Source organism: Hevea brasiliensis, chromosome 16, assembly GCF_030052815.1.
Source record: "Hevea brasiliensis isolate MT/VB/25A 57/8 chromosome 16, ASM3005281v1, whole genome shotgun sequence".
In the NCBI taxonomy this organism is placed as follows: Eukaryota; Viridiplantae; Streptophyta; class Magnoliopsida; order Malpighiales; family Euphorbiaceae; genus Hevea; species Hevea brasiliensis.
Genome location: NC_079508.1, coordinates 18,298,115 through 18,324,686, shown reverse-complemented (window position 1 = coordinate 18,324,686; position 26,572 = coordinate 18,298,115).

Sequence of the window (26,572 nt, the reverse complement as noted above, 5' to 3'; positions counted from 1 at the left end):
AATTATAAAATCAAGTTTTGCCTTTTTAAGAGAATAAAGATGTAAACAGGACACTAGAAATAATTTCTAGTATTTTTAATTCAAGAGATTGTTTGCTAATCTCTTGGAATTGGTGAGAGATGAAGAAGAATAGAGAATGGGAGCTTCAAGGGTGGTGGCACAAAGAGGAGACAGTAGCTTGTGTTATTTTTCTTTTCATAATAACACTTAAATAGCTAGGTCACCACATAAAACCCTTGCCACATGTCACCTTCTGATTGGTTCTAGGTTTAATTGACCCAATCACATTGTGCCAAGTGTCAAACCTATATTTAATCTTAATTTTAATAATCTTACATGATTAAAAGACATTTGGCAAGCTTATGTGTAGTGCCATGTGTCACCATCTTATGGTGCCACATGTCACCCTGTGAAATGACCAAAATGCCCCTGTGTCTTAATTTTGAGTTCTCAACCCAAAATAATTATTTTTCTTCTTCTAATCAATTTATATCAAATATAAATTAATTAATTAATATCTATTAATTAATTTCTCATTAATTAAATTCATATTTAAATACTTTAAATATAAATTTAACTTATATTATACATCTAATAATCTATATTTGGTTTCAAGCCATGCTAGGCACTTTACAATCTAATTGCAAACCAAACCTATTTAATTAATAAATTAAACTCTTTAATTAATTAATTAAATCATATTTAATTTGGTGATTACTTATGTATGTGTGTGACTTACTAGGCTCATCACTAATTGGCAATGAGATATGATATCAACTCTTAATATCATCAGAACTCTTTCTTACCATAAATGATTTCTCTAAACCATTTTATGCATCTCATAGACCATGGTTAACACCTAGCATAGCATGCCATGGCCACCCAATTAGTAATAAGGTTTACCTTAAATGAACCTATGATCACATGTTACCATGCACTAGAATCTCTCTGTTACAAAATTTCAACTCAAGCTGGAGTCATGGTTTATGTCAAACCCCATTTGCTATGAATATTATGTTCTCTTTTAATTCCAGCTTGATTAAAAGATTTTTATCAGAAACTCTTTTCTGAATAAATCTATCTGTCCTGGCCAGGAACTTGAAACATCAAGAACAATTAAATGAACATAAGATTTTATCTCTATTTACTTAGAGGAACATATTCCATCTTGATCAACACCTACCTCGATATATAACTAGTAGGAGCCAACACATGCCCATATACCCATACATAGTACAAGTATGAAAGCAGTATCAAACTCAAACCAACTATATACAAGATAACTGTGCTATCTCAGGTCTAAATATTATATGCATTGATATAATTTATGACAATACATTGACAAGAGTAAACTCCATGTCCTTATCATAACATACACTAGATCGACCCACTAATCATGTATAATTACCTATCATGTTTGTCATAGGGGATTAGACTCACCATTCCATCTTATTTATATCTTATATAAATAACTTGGGAACAAACATGAATACAATCTTTATGGAGAAGTCATGTCCTTATTGTGAAGTATCCTCGATTATGAACCTATTTATGATACTTTGTGCTAGAGATACTATTACTCATATTCTTAACAACTTAAGAATAGAATTTCTAACAAAATATCAATGGACCTTTTCTATTACACATAAATATATTATGTAAACGGAAAAGTGGAAATACCTTTTATTAATAAAAACATGCACAAGATACATACTAAATGATGTGCTCTAGGGCATACTACTAACAATCTCCCACTAGCACAAGAGCCATTCATTATAATATCTTAGACCCATTTTCTCAAGATATCGGTCTAGTTGAGTCTGTGACATAGGCTTAGTGAATGGATCAGTTGGATTTTCAGTTGATGCTATTTTCTACATAGCTACATTCCCTCGTCCAACTATTTCTCTGATAATGTGGTAGCGCCTTTCTATGTGTTTAGATTTCTGGTGAGACCGGGGTTCCTTAGCCTGTATGACTGCTCCATTGTTGTCACAGTGTAGTGGAACTGCTGATTCATTGGAAGGAACTACTGTAAGTTCTATCACGAACTTCTTTATCCAAACAACTTCCTTTGCAGCATCTGATGCAGCAATATACTCAGCATCGGTAGTGGAATCTACAGTTGTACTTTGTTTGAAACTCTTCCAACTGACTGCACCTTCATTACAAATGAACACATTCCCAGAGGTAGACTTTCTATCATCGATATTTGATTGGAAATCAGAATCAGTATAACCATCCAATTGCAAGTTTCCACCTCCATAGATCAAGAATAAATCCTTAGTTCTTCTCAAGTACTTAAGGGTATTCTTAAAGGAGTGGAAGCGTGTAAAAACACAAGTTTATACCATTGAATTCAAAAATTTTCACCTAGGATCACATGCATCATGCAAGATTTATTTTTATCTATTTGATTTCAATGATAAACATCATATTAAAACTCTTTTAATATGTTTTTGGATCTATATTTGCCATTTAAGATTTTAAAATTAATCAGATTAATTTTAGAACCCTAGATTAAATCAAGAACAAACACACTAACCTCTTGATGCATCGCAGTTGTATTTTGCGCCTTTGAGATACGTCTTCAGGACACCAGATGTTGTCCCTCTAGCTTGTCCACACCAAAAACACCTATGGTAGCCCTTGAACAGCTTCTAAAGCTTTTTCTATTAATTAGAAAATCAAGTTTTGCCTTTTAAGAGATTAAAGATGTAAACAGAACACTTGAAACGATTTCTAGTATTTTTAATTCAAGAGATTGTTTGCTAATCTCTTGGAATAGATGAGAGAAGAAGAAGAAGAGAGGGAGAGCCTCATGGTGGCGGCAGAAATGAGAATAGCAGCTGATTGTATTATTTGCATTTCATAACAATACTTATATAGCTAGGTCAACACATTAAACCCTTGCCACATGTCACCCTCTGATTGGTTCTAGGTTTAATTGACCCAATCACATTGTGCCAAGTGTCAAACCTATATTTAATCTTAATTTTAATCATCTTACATGATTAAAAGATATTTGGCAAGCTTATGTGCAATACCATGTGTCACCATCTCATGGTGCCACATGTAACCCTATGAAATGACCAAAATGCCCCTGTGTCTTAATTTTGAGTTCTTAACCCAAAATAATTACTTCTCTTCTTCTAATCAATTTATATCAAATATAAATTAATTAATTAATCTCTATTAATTAATTTCTCATTAATTAAATTCATATTTAAACACTTTAAATATAAATTTAACTTATACTATACATCCAATGATCTAGATTTGGTTTCAAGTCATGCTAGGGACTTTGTAATCTAATTGCAAACCAAACCTATTTAATTAATTAATTAAACTCTTTAATTAATTAATTAAATCATATTTAATTAGGTGATAACTTGTGTATGTGTGTGACTTACTAGGCTCATCACTAATTGGCAATGAGATATGATATCAACTCTTAATATCATCAGAACTCTTTCTTACCATAAATGATTTCTCTAAATCATTTTATGCACCTCATAGACTATGGTTAACACCTAGCATAGCATGCGATGGCCAACTAATTAGTAATAAGGTTGACCTTAAATGAACCTATAATCATATGTTACCATGCACTAGAATCTCTCTGTAGCAAAATCCCAACTCAAGCTGGAGTCATGGTTTATGTCAAACTCTATTTGCTATGAATATTATATTCTCTTTTAATTCCAGTTCTTGATTAAAAAGATTTTCTCATCAGAAACTCTTTTCTAATTAAATCTATCTGTCCTGGCCAGGAACTTGAAACATCAAGAATAATTAAATGGACATAGGATTTTATCTCTATTTACTTAGAGGAACAGATTCCAAGTTGATCAACAGCTACCTCCATATATAACTAGTAGGAGCCAACACATGCCCATATACCCATACACAGTACAAGTATGAAAGTAGTATCAAACTCAAACTACCTATATACAAGATAATCGGCTTATCTCGTGTCTAAAGATTATATGCACTGATATAATTTATGACAAAACATTGACAAGAGTAAACTCCATGTGCTTGTCATAAGTGTCACTGGTTCGGCCTACTTATCATTTATAAGTGCCTATCATGTTTGTCATATGGCATGAGACTCACCATTCTATCTTATTTATATCTCATATAAATAACTTGGGAACAAACATGAATACAATCTTTCTGGATAAGTCATGTCCTTATTATGAAGTATCCTCGATCGTGAAACTATTTATGATACTTTGTACTAGAAATACTGTCACTCATATTCTTAACAACTTAAGAATAGAATTTCTAACAAAATATCAATGGACCTTTTCTATTATATATAAATATCTTATGTAAATAGAAAAGTGGAAATGCCTTTTATTAATAAAAATATGTACAAGATACATATTAAATGATATGCTCTAGGGCATACTACTAACAATCTCCTACTAGCACTAGAGCCATTCATTACAATATCTTAGATCCATCTTCTCAAGATGTCAGTCTAGCTGAGTCTGTGACATAGGCTTAGTGAATGAATCAGCTGGATTTTCAGCTGATGCTATTTTCTATATGGCTACATCGCCTCGTCCAACTATTTCTCTGATAATGTGGTAGCGCCTTTCTATGTGTTTGGGTTTCTGGTGAGACCTTTGGTTCCTTAGCCTGTATGACTGCTCCATTGTTGTCACAGTGTAGTGGAACTGCTGACTCAATGGAAGGAACTACTGTAAGTTCTGTCACGAACTTTTTTATCCAAACAGTTTCCTTTGCAGCATCTGATGCAACAATATACTTAGCCTTGGTAGTGGAATCTACAGTCGTGCTTTGTTTGAAACTCTTCCAATTGACTGCACCTCCATTACAAATGAACACATATCCAGAGGTAGACTTTCTATCATCGATATCTGATTGGAAATCAGAATCAGTATAACCATCCAATTGCAAGTCTCCACCTCCATAGATCAAGAATAAAACCTTAGTTCTTCTCAAGTACTTAAAGATATTCTTGACAGCTATCCAGTGTTCCAAACCTGGATTGGATTGATACCTGCTAGTCAAACTAACAGCATATGCGATATCCGGCCTAGTACACAACATTGCATACATTAAACTTCCAATAGCCAAAGCATATGGAATCCTAGCCATCTTATCTCTTTCTTCAGGTGTCTTTGGAAACATCTCTTTAGAAAGATGGATACCATGTCTCACTGGTAATAATCCTCTCTTGGAATCAAGCATGTTAAACCTCTTTAACACCTTTTCCAAGTATAGACTTTGGGATAAACCAATTATTCTTTTCGCTCTATCTCTATAAATGCGAATCCCAAGAATATAGGTTGCTTCCCCTAAGTCTTTCATGGAGAATGTATTTGATAACCATACCTTTACAGTTGTCAACATACCTGTGTCATTACCCATCAACAGTATGTCATCCACATATAAGACAAGGAAAGTGATAGCACTGTCACTAACCTTCTTATATACACATGGCTCATCCTTATTTTTTATAAAACCAAAGGATTTAATGGCTTCATCAAAATGGATGTTCCAACTCCTCGAAGCTTGCTTCAACCCATAAATGGATCGCTTTAGCTTGCATACCTTGGAACCATCTTGGGATTCAAAACCCCTAGGTTGTTCCATGAAAATGTTTTCTTCAATGTATCCATTAAGAAAAGCTGTTTTGACATCATTCTGCCAAATCTCATAATCATAGTATATAGCTATTGCTAATAGAATCCTAATTGATTTAAGCATGGCAACAGGCGAGAAAGTCTCCTCATAGTCGATTCCTTGCCTTTGGCGAAACTCTTTCGCTACAAGCCTTGCCTTATAGGTCTCTACCTTTCTATCAGAACCAATTTTCTTCTTGAAAACCCATTTGTTCCCTATAGGTACAATACCTTCAGGTGGGTTAACAAGATCCCAAACTTGATTCTTATACATAGAATCAATTTTAGATTTCATAGCATCAATCCATTTTAAAGAGTCTATATCTGATATAGCTTCTTCATAGGTAAGTGGATCATCTCCATGATCTACTTCTTCATGAGTAGACGACTCTTGTTCTTCATGATGAAGGAAACCATATCTCACTAGTGGGTGAGATACCCTCGTTGTTCTACAAGGAATAGCTGTAGATGTTTCATCAACGGGTGTAGGTTGACTAGATGGATCTATATCCATCTGATCTATTGGTTGGTCAGAATTCTCCAATTCCAACTCTATTTGCCTTCCTTTGCCTCATTCTTGAACAAACTGTTGTTTAAGAAATGCGGCATCTCTACTCACCATAACCTTTTGGGATGTAGGCAAATAAAAATAATATCTAAAACTATATTTAGGATATCGAACAAATCGACCCTTTTCTGATCTTGTTTCCAATTTATCAGTGTTCAGCTTTTTTATATAAGCTGGACAACCCCAAATCTTAACATGCTTAAGACTGGGTTTTCTTCCATGCCATATCTCATAAGGTGTGGAAGAAACTGATTTTGATGGAATTCTATTCAGAATATACAAAGCTGATTCTAATGCAAATCCCCAAAAGGAGATTGGCATATCAGTATAGCTCATCATACTACGTACCATATCCAATAGGGTACGATTTCTCCTTTCAGATACACCATTCACCGTATGCCTCGAGGAGTCACCGGGAAACAATGTCAGGCTCTCTCAAGTATTCATCAAATTCAAGACTCAAATATTCACCTCCACGATCTGATCAAGAACTTTAATACTCTTTCCGCTTGATTTTCTACTTCGATTTAAATTCTTTGAACTTTTCAAAGGATTCATGTTTGTATTTCATCAAATACAAATACCCAAACCTTGATTTATCATCAGTAAAGATAATAAAGTAATAAAAACCGCCTCTAGCCATTTCTTTAAATGGACCACATCCATCACTATGTGTTAGCTCCAAAATATTTTCAGCTATTAGCCCTTATCCAACAAAGGGTGATCTAGTCATTTTGCCCTGAAGGCAAGATTCACAAGTTGGAGTAAGCTCAGAGCCTAATGAGGATAGAATCCCCATTTTCTCCAATTTTGCAATCCTATCTTCTGTAACATGACATAACCTTAAGTGCCAAATATATTTTGAACTTGAGTTGGTTTTCACCATGGCATTGCATTCTTTTAGATTGCTATACTCTGGGCAGTTCCTTTTCTAGTGCTCATCCTTCTGGCAGTGGAAACACTTTCCTTTGCCTCCATCAGCTTTAGTCTTTCCTTTCTATTTAGCTATTATCTTAGAAGGACCAGGAATTTGAGGTTTCTTTTTCTTATTGCCCTTCTTCTTATTGGACTTTCTAGCAGAAGAAGATGCAATCAAAGCTACCTCTTTTCCTTTATTGCTCGGCATATTCTTTTGAGCAATAACCAGCATGTTGAGTAAACCAGTTAAGGTGCATTCCTATTTAGTCATATGGAAATTTGTCACAAAATTCCCAAAAGACTTAGGAAGGGACTAAAGGATCAAATCCGTCTGTAGTTGGAAATTCATGTTGAAGTCAAGATATTGTAACTGCTCAATCAGCCGAATTATCTTGTGGACATGAACCCCAACATTCTATCCCTCAAACATCCTCATGCAGAACAACTGCCTAGATATCTCATACCTAGCATTCCTACTGTGCTCACCATACAACTCTTGTAGGTGAAGGAGGATCTCACTCGCACTCTACATGTTCTCATGCTACTTCTATAACTCATTACTCATGGAAGCAAGCATGCAACACTTGGCTCTCTTATCATGCTCCTTCCACTTGTCCAAAGTTTCATGGTCCTCTGTAGTGGCCTTTGGAGGTAAGGGACCAGGAACATTTGAATCTAGAACATATCCTATATGTTTAATGTTCAGGACAAGTTTCAAATTTCTTAGCCAATCAGAGAGATTAGGTTCTGTTAACCTATTGCGATCAAGTATGATTGCAAGGATATTGGATGGTGGTGGTTGTTCTGTGCTCATTATTATCAGAAAATTAACTGCAAAAAATAACCAGATTAATTAGTAAATGTATGAAGTAATTAGCCAAAATGATTATGGTCTTTTAATCAAATTGGTCCTCCCACTAACTTGGCGAATACTACACTTTCAAAGTAGAAAATGAAAATCCTAGTTGGATGGATTTCTAGTGGGTGATTGAATTCTTATAATTCTATTGATCATCCTCAGGTACATCTGTTATTGGAATTACAATAAACTATAAGTGAGCAACTCTTTGCCCATCACATCTCATGTGAGGTTCAATCCTTTACGTAGCCCCTAATGCTCAAAATCTCATATACATCCATTATTGACTTATCTTGTATTAGTTAAGTTGATCCCATTGAGCCAGTAATTATGCAAATAATTTTAATGTCCTCAGGTACATCCAATATTGGCCGCCAAACCATTTACATATTTACAACATCTCATGCTTAACAATTATTCTTAAGAAAATCTCTTAAATTAATTTCATCTTATGCAACTATTTAAAATTTCTTAAAATAATTGCCCCAATGGAGGGCCCATGTTATAATTAATTTAATTATAGCATTTCCAACTTAATCATTTGTTTGGAAGATTTTATGGTCATCCTAATTACTATTAAGGTCTCACTTTGCACATTATTCATTTAGCATGCATATATCATATAATTGCATACATTCCCATACATCTCATGCATTCATGGATAAGCAGTAAATATGGTATGATAATGGACTTTCTAAGGGATTTAATTTTGAGCCACTAAGAATTGAATTAGGGCATTCCTAGGTGCATTTCATTCATTCATTTTACAAGAGTTGCTGAAGGAGTACATAATCAACATTTGATCTTGAATTCCTCCCACCGTCCCACCAATGCTCTTGACCTCCTTGAACTTCTTGCAATCCAATATTACATAGTAATCCTTGGCATACCAAGGCGAATTTACAAGAACTTAAATAAATGAAATTACAGCCCAAAAATTATTACAAACTTAATAATATATGCCCAAAATAAATTAAAATAAATTAATTAATTTACAATCCTAAAGAAACATAAAAGAAATAAATCCAATCACATTGGTCTTTTATAGTCCATGATCATCCATCATGCATATCACTATTTAACAATTAAATAAAACATACATACTTAAATTAAATTGAATATCTTATATTCAACTTAAAAATCCAGATTTGAATATGATTCAAATAAATTTAAAAATTCAGATTTGAATCTCATTCAAACAAATTTAAAAATTCAGATTTGAATCACATTCAAACAACCTTAGAAATTCAGATTTGAATCACATTCAAACAATTTTAAAAAAATTAGATTTGAATCACATTCAAACAATTTTTAAAAATTCAAATCTGAATATTATTCAAACAACTTTAAAAAATCAGATTTAAATATGATTCAAACAACTTTAAAAATTCATATTTGATTCACATTCAAACAACTTTTAAAATTCAGATTTGAATCACATTCAAACAATTTTTAAAATTCTGATTTGAATCAAAATTTAATTGTGTGATTGAAATTCTAATTAAACAATTTAATTAGACATAGGATGAGCTTTTAGATCATACAAAAATTACAAATTAAAAAGCCAAAACTTGAGCTACCCATGATGTAACACCCTTAAGTTTGGTAGTGCGTTCTACTGTTCTAGTGACCAGTGTTGTCCGGACAGCTAGGATGCCTAGAACTACACTTAGATATGAGTGAGGAGACATAAAATAATAAAATACAAGAAAAGAAAATACAAGAAAAATGAGGAAAAAATAATAGCAAAGAAATGTAACCAAGTGAAGCGAGCCGAAAACCCTAGCGATGGGTGACCACACCGGGAAGTCGCGGCGTGGACCGTTGACTAGCCCTGGACCGCGGGGAACCCTGGACAATATTTTTATGACTTAAATAAATGTCTATTGAAGTATAAATACCATTAGAATTATCAAAGAAAAATTAATTAATTAGTATAAAGAAAAGTAAGAAATCGAAAAACGGACAAAATCCGGTGTTACCGAAAAATCGGAAATGCAATCCGAACAGGGGCATTGTGGTCATTTGACAACCCGAGTTGTCTTTTGACCTAAATTTCCATTAAAAATACATGATATTACACTTGGAAAATATAATGAAAAATTAAATTAGTTGTACCTAATGTAAATAGCAAAAATGGGGAGTTAAATGTGGGAATAAGGAAAGTTAAGGTTAAACTAATATTAAATTAAGCTTAGTGCTCCACTCACCCATCAAAGTGGACCACTAACTCACCATTTGGATAGATTTCATCTTCTTCCTCACCTTGCCAAGGAACCAGCCGAAATGCTCTCAAGGGAAACCACCATTGCCGTCCACCTTGGAGCTCCATGCATGTGAGATTCAAGCTCCTTTCTTGGCACTTCCCTTCATTAAAAGTTTTCCATACACCTTGGGCAGTAGATAGGCAACAAGAAGACCAAGTTTTGGAGAGATTTGAAGAGTTTCCAAAGTGGTAAGTTTGTGTTTTTGGGTTATGGCTTCATTAAAGTTAGTAAGAATGTTATGGGTACTTGAATTATAGAGAGATTTTTGAGGTTTGATGTTTAAAGGGAGAGGTGTATTTTTGGCAGCCATGGAAACTCCTTAAGGACAGTTTATTCTTGCTTGTAAATGGTAGATTAAAGGGTTGATTAAGTGTTTATGTGTGTAAGAATTTATTTGGGTGATGTATATTAAGTATATGTAAATGTGTACTTGAATTTGGAAGCTTGGAAATTAATGGAGTGTGATATATGAATCGGTAGCTTGAATGGTGAACCATAAAAATTTTATTTCATGTTTGGTTTATGAAATATTAATGTTGAATTGTGGTACTTGCTATGGCAGTTTGTGTATATGTATGATGGTGTGAGGTTGGACATGTAAATGAGCTAGGTTAGGTGATTGAATTGTTGTAATTTGAGCTTGAAAAATTCTGTACTATATGGTGCATATTGAGTGTGATTGTAAGCTGCCAAAATGACCAACAATATGTTGTGAAATGTGTTTAGGTTATGGTACAAACCAGAATTAGCATGAATGTGTCATTTGGTAAGTGTTAAAAGTGTCCTTTGATGAGTAATGAATAAAATGCAATAGGGCAGTTTACGTTATGGGCCTAGAACCTTAAGTGTGTGGCTCCAATTGGTATAAGACTAATTGGAGGTGAAACTAGGCACAAAAAGTGCCAACTTTCATGAAGGAATCTTACCAAAATTCTGCTTGTAAGGTAACTTGAAAAATGACCAAATCCGGATTAGTGCAATTAAGGCCTGAAAATTGACCATTTGGGCAGCAGTTAGTGTTTAGGCCATAACTCACTCAAAACAGGTCCAATTGACCTGAAATTTTTACCATGAATAGTTAAGACCTATATCTACAAGTCTTATGAAGACACCACAGCCCCAGAAATGACCATAGGCAAGTCAAAAACCTTGCACAAGTTCGGGTCCAAAAACTGGCCGAACCTAAAATGACCTAAAGTGACCAATTTTAATGCATTTTGACCAGCAATAGTAAAATGACCATAACTTGGTCTAGTAAACTCAGAATGACCTGAAATTTTGCACCGCGTGCAATAAGACATAGATCTACAAGTTTGTAGTTTCGACGAAACTCGAAAACCGAGAGAACTAGGTCGTCCGGCTAGGTCAAACTATTATCCCGGAATCCAGTAAATTGCAATAAAACGCAATATACATGGAAATGAATTGGGTAACATGTACCAACCCTAAAAGACTATTGAATGTGACATATTAGTAACATTAAGACCTAATTTACCTAGAACGCATCGAGGGTCAACATATTAGGTTTACTAAGCAAATAATAGAATTCAGTGAATTAATTATCATGCATTATTGTTAGAGACAGTTTAAATGAGTACTGAAACACTTCAAATTGTGTTTCTCAGTTAGCAAGGACTCAGGAAAAGGGAAGGAAACACTGAGTTAAGGCCAGGAGACAGTTATCAGAGGTTTGTGCACAATAAACCTTATTTGAGCCTTTTGTCATTGGAAAATTGATTTAGTGTGATTTATGGAAATTTGAAGTTAATTATGAATTGTGTTGCCATCTTGTGAATGAAATTATGACTTTGGAAATTTATTGGATTTCTCATGAATCATTTGAATAAAATGTTTGGAATTGATTTTGTGTTCACACTTAGCCTGACAGTATCACAATATTCCTCCTCCATTTATGGGGTTGAGATCGTTTATTTTCCTCCCTCTCTGGTTTACCAGTTGAGGTTGTAGATCGGATGAGTACTCATTAGCTAGCTAGCCACCTCCCTCATTGATTTCAATTAGTGGGGTTGTAGATTTCTTTGTCGTGGTGTACAATGCGGCATTGATCGGAAACTTTGTGTCATAGCTTAAGTTGTGTATGAATTGGCAACACTGTGTTCTTAAATTATTTGACTAAATTGTGTTATTATGAGCTTTGATAATTTGTAAAATGGAGTTTAAATTCTTATTAACATTCACTGTCTTTTGAATTTAACCATGTTTTGACTATTGAGATTTATTGTGATATTGTGGAATGGAGTTCAAATTCTTTATGACATTCATTGTCTTGAATTTAACTATGGTTTAAGTATCCACTATTTATATGACTTATGATTTGTAATTTAAAGTTGTATTTGGTTAATATTGTGCACCACTGAGACATTGTCTCAGCGATAGCTTTTTATTGCTGTTGCAAATAGACAGACGGACAGGGCAGCAGACTAGGCTGCTAGTGCATTCAGCGAGAGATCATCGGGTATATTGAGTATACCACATTTTGCATTTTGTACTGTAATGTATGTTCACTGTATGTATATATTGTTCTTGATTTTAAGCAGTTGTAAACTAAAATTGTACATTGAAGTGTAAAATAAATTGTGAGTTATTTTGGCTTGTAAAATTTATACTGTATTTCTTTTATCTCAGCCTTTGAAAAATTATTGTGGATTTGAGTTGAGAAATATACTGTGTTGATTAAATGTTGGAGTTTGAGATTGAGAAATATATTTGAAGTGCTTTTTACAGGTTTTCTGAAGAACTGTTTTGTTCAAAATACAGAGGGCACTCCGCCAAAATTTTTACAGAAATTCCTAATAATTCAAATGTGTTAACTCTTTCACTTAAGTTCAAAAAGGTTTTTAACACCTATAAATAGTGCTCACCACTGTAAAAAGAAGTAAAAAAAGTTTTAAAATCCCTTGTAGTATATTTAATGGGTTATCAGTAGATGAAGTTGGTAATTCATTAGGTATACTATGGGATCATGTTATGCCTTACAGAGGGGTAGGGTGTGACACATGAAGCCACAAACCTTGCGCACCATGAATGTGTTCTCTTGCATGCCGCCACACATCCATTGCAACCAGCAATGGATAAATCATCTCATAATCAAAACACACAATTAAATCATATAATCAACAATATAAATGGCAAATATAGTGGCTCTGATACCAATTGAAGGAGTGGAAGCATGAAAAAACACAAGTTTATACCATTGAATTCAAAATTTTCACCTAGGGTCACATGCATCATGCAAGATTTATTTTTCTCTATTTGATTTCAATGATAAACATCATATTAAAACTCTTTTAATATGTTTTTGGATCTGTATTTGCTATTTAAGATTTTAAAATTAATCAGATTAATTTTAGAATCCTAGAATAAATCAAGAACAAACACACTAACCTCTTGATGCTCTGCAGTGTATTTGCGCCTTTGAGATGCGTCTTTAGGACACCAGATGTTGTCCCTCTAGCTTGTCCACACCAAGAACACCTATGGCAACCCTTGAACAGCTTCTAAAGCTTTTTCTATTAATTAGAAAATCGAGTTTTTCCTTTTAAGAGATTAAAGATGTAAACAGGACACTAGAAACGATTTCTAGTATTTTTAATTCAAGAGATTGTTTGCTAATCTCTTGGAATAGATGAGAGATGAAGAAGAAGATAGGGAGAGCCTCATGGTGGCAGCACAAATGAGAACAACAACTGGTTGTATTATTTGCTTTTCATAACAACACTTATATAGCTAGGTCAACATATTAAACCCTTGCCACATGTCACCCTCTGATTGGTTCTAGGTTTAATTGACCCAATCACATTGTGCCCAGTGTCAAACCTATATTTAATCTTAATTTCAATTATCTTATATGATTAAAAGACATTTGGCAAGCTTATGTGTAATGCCATGTGTCACCATCTCTTGGTGCCACATGTCACCCTGTGAAATGACCAAAATGCCCCTGTGTCTTAATTTTGAGTTCTTAACCCAAAATAATTATTTCTCTTCTTCTAATCAATTTATATCAAATATAAATTAATTAATTAATCTTTATTAATTAATTCTCATTAATTAAATTCATATTTAAATACTTTAAATATAAATTTAACTTATACTACACATCCAATAATCTAGATTTGGTTTCAAGTCATGCTAGGGACTTTGCAATCTAATTGCAAACCAAACCTATTTAATTAATTAATTAAATAATATTTAATTAGGTGATAACTTGTGTATGTGTGTGACTTACTAGGCTCATCACTAATTGGCAATGAGATATGATATCAACTCTTAATATCATCAGAACTCTTTCTTACCATAAATGATTTCTCTAAATCATTTTATGCACCTCATAGACCATAGTTAAAACCTAGCATAGCATGCGATGGCCACCCAATTAGTAATAAGTTTTACCTTAAATGAACCTATAATCATATGTTACCATGCACTAGAATCTCTGCATTACAAAATCCCAACTCTAGCTGGAGTCATGGTTTATGTCAATCTCCATTTGCTATGAATATTATGTTCTCTTTTAATTCCAGTTCTTCATTAAAAAGATTTTCTCATCAGAAACCCTTTTTTGATTAAATCTATCTGTCCTAGCCAGAAACTTGAAACATCAAGAGCAATTAAATGAACATAGAATTTTATCTCTATTTACTTAGAGGAACAAATTCTATCTTGATTAACACCTACCTCCATATATAACTAGTAGGAGCCAACACATGCCCATATACCCATACACAGTACAAGTATGAAAGCAGTTTCATACTCAAACTACCTATATACAAGATAACTGTGCTATCTCAGGTCTAAAAATTATATGCACTGATATTATTTATGACAAAATATTGACAAGAGTAAACTCCATGTGCTTGTCATAAGTGTCACTGGTTCGGCCTACTTATCATTTATAAGTGCCTATCATATTTGTCATATGGCATGAGACTCACCATTCCATCTTATTTATATCTCATATAAATAACTTGGGAGCAAACATGAATACAATCTTTCTGGATAAGTCATGTCCTTATTATGAAGTATCCTCGATTGTGAACCTATTTATGATACTTTGTACTAGAAATACTGTCACTCATATTCTTAACAACTTAAGAATAAAATTTCTAACAAAATATCAATGGACCTTTTCTATTAAAAATAAATATCTTATGTAAACGGAAAAGTGGAAATGCCTTTTATTAATTAAAACATGTATAAGATACATACTAAATGATATGCTCTAGGGCATACTACTAACAATTCTTGACAGCTATCCAGTGTTCCAAACCTGGATTGGATTGATACCTGCTAGTGAAACTAACAGCATATGCGATATCCGGCCTAGTACACAATATTGCATACATTAAACTTCCAATAGTCGAAGCATATGGAATCCTGGCCATTTTATCTCTTTCTTTAGGTGTCTTTAGAGACATCTCTTTAGAAAGGTGGATACCATGTCTCACTGGCAACAATCCTCTCTTGGAATCAAGCATGTTAAACCTCTTTAACACCTTTTCCAAGTATAGACTTTTGGATAAATCAATTATTCTTTTCGCTCTATCTTTATAGATGCAAATCCCAAGAATACAGGTTGCCTCCCCTAAGTCTTTTGTGGAGAATGTATTTGACAACCATACCTTTACAGTTATCAACATACCTGTGTCATTACCCATCAATAGTATGTCATTCACATATAAGACAAGGAAAGTGATAGTATTGTCACTAACCCTCTTATATACACATGGCTCATCCTCATTTTTTATAAAACCAAATGATTTAATGGCTTGATCAAAATGGATGTTCCAACTCCTCGAAGCTTACTTCAACCCATAAATGGATCGCTTTAGCTTGCATACCTTAGAACCATCTTGGGATTCAAAACCCCTAGGTTGTTCCATAAAAATGTTTTCTTCAATGTATCCATTGAGAAAAGCTGTTTTGACATCCATCTGCCAAATCTCATAATTATAGTATGCAGCTATTGCTAATAGAATCCTAATTGATTTAAGCATGGCAACAGGCGAGAAAGTCTCCTCATAGTCGATTCCTTGCCTTTGGCGAAATCCTTTCGCTACTAGCCTTGCCTTATAGGTCTCTACCTTTCTATCAGAACCAATTTTCTTCATGAAAACCCATTTGTTCCCTATAGGTACAATACCTTCAGGTGGGTCAACAAGATCCCAAACTTGAGTCTTATACATGGAATCAATCTCGGATTTCATAGCATCATTCCATTTTGAAGAGTCTATATCTAATATAGCTTCTTCATAGGTAAGTGGATCATCTCCATGATCTACTTCTTCATGAGTAGACAACTCTTGTTCTTCTTCATGAAGGAAACCATATCTCACTGGTGGGTGAGATACCCTGGTTGTTCTACGAGGAATAGCCGTAGATGTTTCATCAATGGGTGTAGGTTGACTAGATGGATTTATATCCATCTGATCTATTGTTTAGTCAGAATTCTCCAATTCTAACTATATTTGCCTTCCTTTGCCTCCTTCTTAAACAAACTGTTGTTCACGAAATGTGGCATCTTTACTTACCACAATCTTTTGTGAAGTAGGCAAATAAAAATAATATCCAAAACTATCTTTTGGATATCTAACAAATTGACCCTTTTTTGATCTGGTTTCCAATTTATCAGTGTTCAGCTTTTTGATATAAGTTGGACAACCCCAAATCTTAACATGCTTAAGATTTGGTTTTCTTTCATGCCATATCTCATAAGGTGTGGAAGAAACTGATTTTGATAGAATCCTATTCAGAATATACAAAGCTGATTCAAATGCAAATCCCCAAAAGGAGATTGGCATATCAGTATAGCTCATCATACTACGTACCATATCCAATAGGGTATGATTTCTCCTTTCAGATACACCATTCAGCTGTGGTGTTCCTGGAGGAGTCAGCTGGGAAACAATGCCGTGTTCTCTCAAGTATTCATCAAATTCAGTACTCAAATATTCACCTCCATGATCTGATCGAAGAGTTTTAATACTCTTTCCTGTTTGATTTTCTACTTCAGATTTAAATCTTTGAACTTTTCAAAGGATTCATGTTTGTATTTCATCAAATACAAATACCCAAACCTTAATTTATCATCAGTAAAGGTAATAAAGTAATGAAAACAGCCTCTAGCCATTTCCTTAAATGGACCACATGCATCACTATGTATTAGCTCTAAAATATTTTCAGCCCTTAGCCCTTGTCCGACAAAGGGTGATCTAGTCATTTTGTCTTGAAGGCAAGATTCACAAGTTGGAGTAGGCTCAAACCCCAATGAGGATAAAATCCCCATTTTCTCCAATTTTGCAATCCTATTTTCTGGAACATGACATAACCTTAAGTGCCAAATATATTTTGAACTTGAGTTGGTTTTCACCATGGCATTGCATTCATTTAGATCACTTGCATTTATTTTGTGTTTGTCATTATTATCTAAATAATAAAGACCATCATTCATATAACCCAAACCAACATATTTATTTCCAAAATAAATATTGCAAACATCATCTGTGAACTGAAATTCATAGCCATTTCTAGTCAAACTAGATATAGAAATGATGTTCTTAAAAGCATCAGGTGCATATAAAATATTATCCAAACACAAAACATTTCCAAACATGTAAAAAGATTTAGATCCTATGGCTAAAGCTTCAACAGTTGAGCCATTGCCAATCCAGACTCTAACATCTTGAGAACGTAAGCTGCTACTACTTGCTAGTTCTTGCATATCATAAGAAATGTGAGAACTAGCACCAGTATCTAAAACCCAAGCTGTAGATGAACTATGAGTATCATCAGAATCTAAATAACAAGATATGGACATACCTTCCGAAGGTCTATCCTTCTTGTCCTTCAGAGAAGCAAGCATGTAACACTTAGCTCTCATATCATGCTCCTTCCACTTGTCCAAAGTTTCATGTTCCTCTTGAGTGGCCTTTGGAGGTAAGGGACCAAGAATTTTTGAGTGTAGAATATATCCTATATGTTCAAGGTTCAGGACAAGTTTCAAATTTCTTAGCCAATCAGACAGATTAGTCCTGTCAACCTATTGCGATCAAGTATGCTTGCAAGGATATTGGATGGTGATGGTTGTTCTGTGCTTATTAGTATCAGAAAATTAACTGTAGAAAATAATCAGATTAATTAGTAAATATATCATGTAATTAACCAAAATAATTATGGTCTTTTAATCAAATTGGTCCTCCCACTAACTTAGCGAATCCTAAACTTCCAAAGTAGAAAACGAAAATCCTAGTTGGATGGATTTCTAGTGGGTGATTGAATTCTTGTAATTCTATTGATCATCCTCAAGTACATCCATTATTGGAATTACAATAAACTATAAGTGAGCAACTCCTTGCCTATCAAATCTCATGTGAGGTTCAATCCTTTACTTAGCCCCTAATGCTCAAAATCTCAGGTATATCCATTATTGACTTATCTTGCATTAGTTAAGTTGATCCCATTGAGCCAGCAATTATGCAAATAATTATAATGTCCTTAAGTACATCCAATATTAGCCACCAAACCATTTACATATTTACAACATCTCATGCTTAACAATTATTCTTAAGAAAATCTTTTAAATTAGTTGCATCTTATGCAACTATTTAAAATTTCTTAAAATAATTGCCCCAATGGAGGGCCTATGTTATAATTACTTTAATTATAGCATTTCCAACTTAATCATTTATTTAAAAGATTTTATGGTCATCCTAATTACTATTAAGGTCTCACTTTGCACATTATCCATTTAGCATTCATATATCATATAATTGCATACATTCCCATACATCTCATGTATTCATGGATAAACAGTAAATATGGTATGATCATGGACTTTCTAAGGGATTCAATTCTGAGCCACCAAGAATTGAATCAGGGCATTCCTAGGTGCATTTCATTCATTCATTTTACAAGAGTTGCTGAAGGAGTACATAATCAACACTTGATCTTGAATTCCTCCCACTAGTCCCACCAATGCTCTTGACCTCCTTGAACTTCTTGCAATCCAATTACATAGTAATCCTTAGCATATCAAGGCGAATTTACAAAAACTTAAATAAATGAAATTACAACCCAAAAATTATTACAACCTTTGTCACACTTTACTCCTCGTAAGATGTAACATGCTCCTGTAGTACACCTAATGAATTACCGTACTTCACCTACTGGTAACCCATTAAATATACTACAAGGGATTTTGAAACAATTTTCGTTCATTTTTAAATTGGTGGATAAATTTGTTTTCAAACATTAAAAACTTTTATTTAAAGTCCAAACATAAATCAAATTTTTAGATATTTAAAATCTCAGCAATTTTTACAAAAATTTCGACAGAGTGTCATCTGTATTTTAAGAAAACAGTTCTTCAAAAGCTAAAAATAAAGACACTCCTAATATTTTTCTCAACAACTTCTTCAAATTTCACAATCAATCTCAACTAATTTCTCAAGTCTCAAAATTCAAACAATCCTCATTTCACAAACAACACAAGCAATTCAATACACAGTTTAAATTAAATCAAACATTAAAATATCTCTTAAAGATAACAAAATGAATATTTACATTCATAGGAGTATTAAAAATTTAGTAGTGCAAACTTTATAAATACATAAAATCTCAAGATAACCTTATAATAATTTATATTTCATTACAATCCAAAAATATGTTACAAAAGAGTTGGTACAACAGCTCAAAGTAAATTTCATACATATAATTACAGAATTACATCAAAAGCTAATGTACAAGGGTATACCTATGATATACTCGAGGATAATCTCACCGTGTCTTTTAGTAACCTCGCTCAGCTGCTTTATATTTTCTTTCACCTGTGACAACATACAAAGCTATCGCTGAGTGGTGAACTCAGTGGTGCACAAACTAATAATTTAAAACTTAATACAAATTATTCTTAACAATTCATAATGAATAAAAATTTAAAATTCTTGAATTCTTCAAAATCCATGACATTCAAAAATCATTATTTTCATTCATGCAAATTATTCATTTGAATAACATTTTGATCAATTAATAAGTATTTATTTATATTTCTTTTAAATTATGAAACAATACAAAAATATTTTGAATCACTAACAAATTATTTATTTCAATCACAATTTATCAAATTATGCATAATTTAAAGGGCGTTGCCAACAATTCACACAGTTGATCCCATGACCCAAAATTCAAATAGATGCCGTGTTGTACACTACGACATTTCACATTCTCTCAATAACCGAGGCTAAAAGGGAGAAACAAAGACTAACTAGTATATATGAGTACTCATTCAAATTCTTCCCCAACTAGCAAGCCAGAGAGGAAGTAACTCGCCCCATCTAGTGGAGGAGATATCTCACTGGATAAGCTGATGAGAATTCACAACGAATTTTGCCATGTCAGCTGTGGTTTCAAATCATATTCAAAACAATTTCTATTTACAAAGTGGTTATAAATCAATATATTTAATCATCATAAATTCATGCTCAAGGTTAGCAACACATCAAACTTAAAATTTACAATCCTCAAAACAATGCAATAAATCCTTAAATGCATAAGAAAATTTATATTCAAATTATACAATTCCATTCAATAAGTTAAAATTCTCAACACAACAAAAATCATAAATTATACCATAAATTTATTTCAAATCAATTTGGATTTGAAAAATAACAAAAGAATTAGTTGTGCACAAACCTTATACGAGTCACCTCTTGGCCTTGACTCGATCCTCGAGTTCTTTTTCTCAGATTCTTTTCAACTGAAATACACAGTTTCACAGTGTTTCAGTATCATAACTCATCGAAAATTCAAAAATAATTTCAAATTCACTTGTACCTAGCTTTAATATACTAAACTTGGCGTTCTTCAAAATTTGTGCTTCGGGGTTACTATTCACTACACTATTCAAGTCAATTTGTTGACTTTCTAAGGCTTAATAGGTATGGGAATTCCAACTTCACCCGCATACCACATTTTGGTCACTAAATTTATTGGTTTTGGTTGTTTATTCAAATTCTAAGTCTTTTAGGCAAATTTGCAAATTTTCAGTTTTGGTGTCTTGAGTTGCACTGTTCCATTGGTCATTTTACTGTTAGAATTTAGCAAAACTTTCTTCATAGAAAATGTTCCTTATTGTCTTAAGTTTATTCTCCTTTTTGAATCACTCCAATTGGAGTTTTGTAGCTCAAGTTATAGCCATTTGAACCATGGCTGCCAGATTGGACTTAACCCAAATTTCTGGGCAATTTTTGGTTCTGGCAGTTTTAGGTCACTAATTTTGGGTGGCCAAATGACTTGGTTAATGGAATGATTTGGGTTTGTGTTCTTCATGAAAGTTTTAGGTATATACCTCAACTGTCCACTGGTAAAATTTCAGGTCATTTAGACCTCCCTAGCTCAAGTTGTGGCCAAATGAACAAACACTGTTCATTTGGTCAGTTTGTACAGGGCAGACTGAGATTTTCCGAGTTTGGTCAATTTGGTCACTAGGTTTTGGTCACTTTTTGGGCATGCTTCCTGAATGAAAATTGTGTCATTTTGTGTCTAGTTTCATTCTCAATTGGTCTCATACCAATTGGACTTGTAAATTTTTATTTTTGGTACCTCAAATGGACTTTGTTCATTCTACCAGCAGCATGACCACATTAAATCCGAATTTAGTTTTAACTCCAATACTTCCAACACACTTCATTTGGTCACAAATGACCATTTCTCACTTCAAACTAGGTCAAAGACATCATTTCACCATTTCTCCACATTTTGTCTCCCAAACCCTAGGTGTCCAAAACCCTAGTTCACCAATTAATTGCATTTAACCAATTCAATGCATTTAATGATAATTATTCAACACAATTAAGCTCACATACACTTTCAAATCCACCAAATTCATGCATACATATGTCAAAACCCTAGTTGGCCAAATTTTCAGTTTGGTCCTTAACAAATGTTTTTATTTCATTTTAAGTTAAGACCTAAGTTACCTACACCAACCTTAAACTTTGAATTTTAATCTTCAATTCCACCCCTCTTTCCTTTTTTCTTTCTTGCTCAATCCTCTTCTCAAGTGAGTTTATCAAGTTCTAATGGATTAATTTGGGGTCAAGGTAAAGTTTAGTAGGAGTTTTGAAGCTTGAACTCAAGCTTCAATGGAGTTTCTTCCATGGTGGCTTAGGGAGAGGTGGGGTGGCAACTTAGGTGAAGGAAGAAGACTTTTTGGTTTTATTTTTTCTTTCTTTTCTTGTATTTTTATCTCTTAGAAAGACCATAAATCAATTTAATTAAATTTATTAATTATAACATTTATGGCATCATGCATAATGTCATGCATGATGTCATCTCCCTTCACTTTTTCATTTTCTTCTTTTTTTTTTTAATTTTTCTATTAGTTCTTTAATTTAATTCTCGACTCCAAAATTTTCTTTTCTCCGATTTTATTTGACAGTTAGGTCAGGAGTCAGCTCTCGTGGTCAATTGACCAAATTGCCCCTCGCCGGTTCAACCCAGTTTGCAAATAATTCAATATTTCTTCCGGCTCCCTGACCTAATTATTTGACTGAATTAACAATTCTTTTTCGTGATTTTCTCTTTTCCACTGTGTTTGTAATAGTCCTAAGGACCGCAACATCACATTTTACAATTCGAAATTTGAGTTTAAATCGACTTCGCAGTCATTCCCGAGAAGGTCACCCATCGCTGTGACTCTCGGCTCGTTTAACTTCTTATGTTCTATTTTTCTTATTTATACTTAACTAATTGACAATTACTAATTATTTGTGTTTATGATTTATCTAGTTGTCTTAGATATGGTTCTAATCTCCTTAATTATCCGGATCGACACCGGTCATCGGAATAGTGAAATATACCAGGCTATGCAAATAGGGGTGTTACAACCTTAATAATACATGCCCAAAATAAATTAAAATAAATTAATTAATTTACAATCCCAAAGAAACATAAAAGAAATAAATCCAATCATATTGGTCTTTTATAGTGTAACATCCTCATTTTCGTAGTCCGTACATTCTACTGTTCCGACGGCTAATGTCTGCCCCGGAAAGTCGGAATGTCTGGAACTACACTTTGATGATAATGAATAGACATATAATGATGAAATAAATAAGAAGAAAATGCCAAAAAAAAAAGAAAAATCAAAGACAAATGAAAGAGAGAAAATGAAGCTAAGTTAAATGAGCCGACACCGCAGCGATGGGTGACCGCACTGGGAAGGCTGTTGCCGACCCCAAGATTGTAGGGAACCCTCAGAATTTAATTTTGAGACATAGATAAAGGTTTATTGAAATGTAATTGACACTAGAAATATCAAAGAAAAATTAATAAATTAGTACAAAGAAAAATGAAAAATCGAGAAACAGACAAAAATCAGTGTTACCTAAAATCGAGAATATAACTCGAAGTAGGGTATTTTGGTCATTTGACACCTAGAGTTGCCTTTTGACCTCAATGTCCATTAAAAATAAATGATATTACACTTTATAAATTTCATAAAAAATTAAATTGTGATACAATATGTAAATAGTAAAAGAATGGAACCAAATGAGCAAATAAGGAAACTTTAACTTATTAAACATTAAAATCCAAGTTAGTGCTCCACTAACTCTTAATTTGGGACACTTAAATATTCCTTTGGGACAGCAGAACCATCATCTTCCACCTTGAGAGATAACCAGCCAAGAGAAATAAAGTTCACCATGGAAATCACCATGGATGCCCCACATGCAACCTCCATGGGTGCATGATCAAGCCACCATTTCTACTTAATTCCTTCATTAAAGCTTGCACACACACCTTGGGCAGTATGTTGGAAGTAAAAAGAAGAGGATTTGATGAAGTTTTGGTGAAGCTCAAAAAAAAGGTTAGTGCTAGTTTTTCATCCCTTGCTTCATTAAAGTTTGTATTAAGGTTGAAATGAGTTGGATGGTGAAGAAATTTGAAGGATTCGATGAGTTATTGATATATTCAATTTTGGACAGCCATGAAATTTTATTGTAGTTGAGTTTTTCTTGCCTATAATGGATGGAAATTAAGGTTGAATAACTTAAATGGAGGAAGTAGTAAGTTAAAATCTAAGTATGTGCATGTAGTGCTTGAATTAAGGGTGTGTAATGGAGCCTTAATGCTTTGGGCAAACTGCCATGTTTGGCAGCCTATTAAACCATGAATTTGTGTGTGAACATGTAGTTATTAATGAAATATGCTAATGTTAAATTGTGGGCAGCAAGTGTAAGTGATATTTAAGTATGATTATGTTGAAGTGTATGTGTAATATTGACATTGAGATATGTTGAATTTTGGTGGAAGTGAATATTGAACTTAATGGTGAATTGTGTGCATTGAGCACTTAAATATTCTGCCAAAATTGTTGCTGGAATTTTGTACAATATATATATGGAGGTGTTATTGATTGAATATTGAAGTAATGAGGAGGAGAAGGAATATCAAATTGGAAGTGTATGTGCTTTGTGCAGTTGTCTATGAAGACAAGACTAAATTAGGCAATAAGTGCCAAACTATGAACCCAATTGGTATGGGACCAATGGGGGGGGGGGGGGAGGGGGGTGAAACTAGACATCAAATAGGCCAACTTTCATGTAGAAATGTTGCCAAAATTCTGCCTAGAAACTGACCTTAAAAATGACCAAATCCGGATTAGCAACCTTGCAACCTAAATTTTTGACCATATGAACAGTAGTCCTTGGGATGACCATAACTCACTCAAAACAGGTCCAATTGACCTGAAATTTTTACCATGGTTAGCTTAGACATAGATCTACAATTCTTATGAAGACACCAAAGCCCAGAAATGGCCAGAACCAAGTCAAATAGCTTGCACAAGTTCAGGTACCAAAACTGCCAGAACCAAAACTGACCAAATTTTGCACTAAAGGTGCAATCTGTCCAGCTTTAGTAAATTGACCATATCTTGGTCTATACAACTTAGAATGACCTGAAATTTTGCCCCGAGTGCAATAAGACATAGAGCTACAATTCTTATGAAGACATCAAAACCCAGAAATGGCCAGAACCAAGTCAAATGGCTTGCACAAGTTCGGGTACAAAAACTGCCGAACCAAAAGTGACCTAAAATTGACCAAATTTTGCACTAAAGGTGCAATCTGTCCAGCTTTACTAAATTGACCATATCTTGGTCTATACAACTCAGAATGACCTGAAATTTTGCCCCGAGTGTAATAAGACATAGAGCTACAATTCTTATGAAGACACCAAAGCCCAGAAATGGCCAGAACCAAGTCAAATAGCTTGCACAACTTTGGATACCAAAATTGCCAGAACTAAATGTGACCTAAAATTGACCAAATTTTGCACTAAAGGTGCAATCTATCCAGCTTTAGTAAATTGACCATATCTTGGTCTATACAACTTAGAATGACCTGAAATTTTTCCCCGAGTGAAATAAGACATAGAGCTACAATTCTTATGAAGACACCAAAGCCCAGAAATGGCCAGAACCAAGTTAAATGGCTTGCACAAGTTCGGCTACCAAAACTGCCGAACCAAAAGTGACCTAAAATTGACCAAATTTTGCACTAAAGGTGCAATTTGTCCAGCTTTAGTAAATTGACCATATCTTGGTCTATACAACTTAGAATGACCTGAAATTTTGCCCCGAGTGCAATAAGACATAGATCTACAATTCTTATGAAGACACCAAAGCCCAGAAATGGCCAGAACCAAGCCAAATAGCTTGCACAAGTTCAGGTACCAAAGCTGGCCGAACCAAAAGTGACCTAAAAATGACCTAAGCTTACTATTTTAGTGCATTCCGTCCAGCGTTGGTAAATTGACCATATCTTGGTGTACAGAACTCAGAATGACTTGAAATTTTACCCCACGTGCAATAAGACATAGACCTACAAGTTTGTAGTTTTGACCAAAACCCAAAAACTGAGGGAACTAGGTCGTCCGGCTAGGTCGAAATAGTACACCAAAATCCGATAAATTGCAATAAAATGCAATACACTTGGAAATGAAATTGGTAACATTAGAATTGACTCACGTAGAGTGCATCGAGGTTCAAAATTATAGGTTGACTAATTAAATGAATTGAAGGGAATAGTACCAAGAGAAATAGGACTTTAAGCTAGACAAATCTAGCACACAAAAATTGAGAAATTGACCAAATTTTGAAGTAAAGGTGCAATCTGTCCGGCTTTAGTAAATTGACCACAACTTGGTCTATACAACTTGAAATGACCTGAAATTTTACCCCGCATGCAATAAAACATAGAGCTACAGTTTTGCTTCT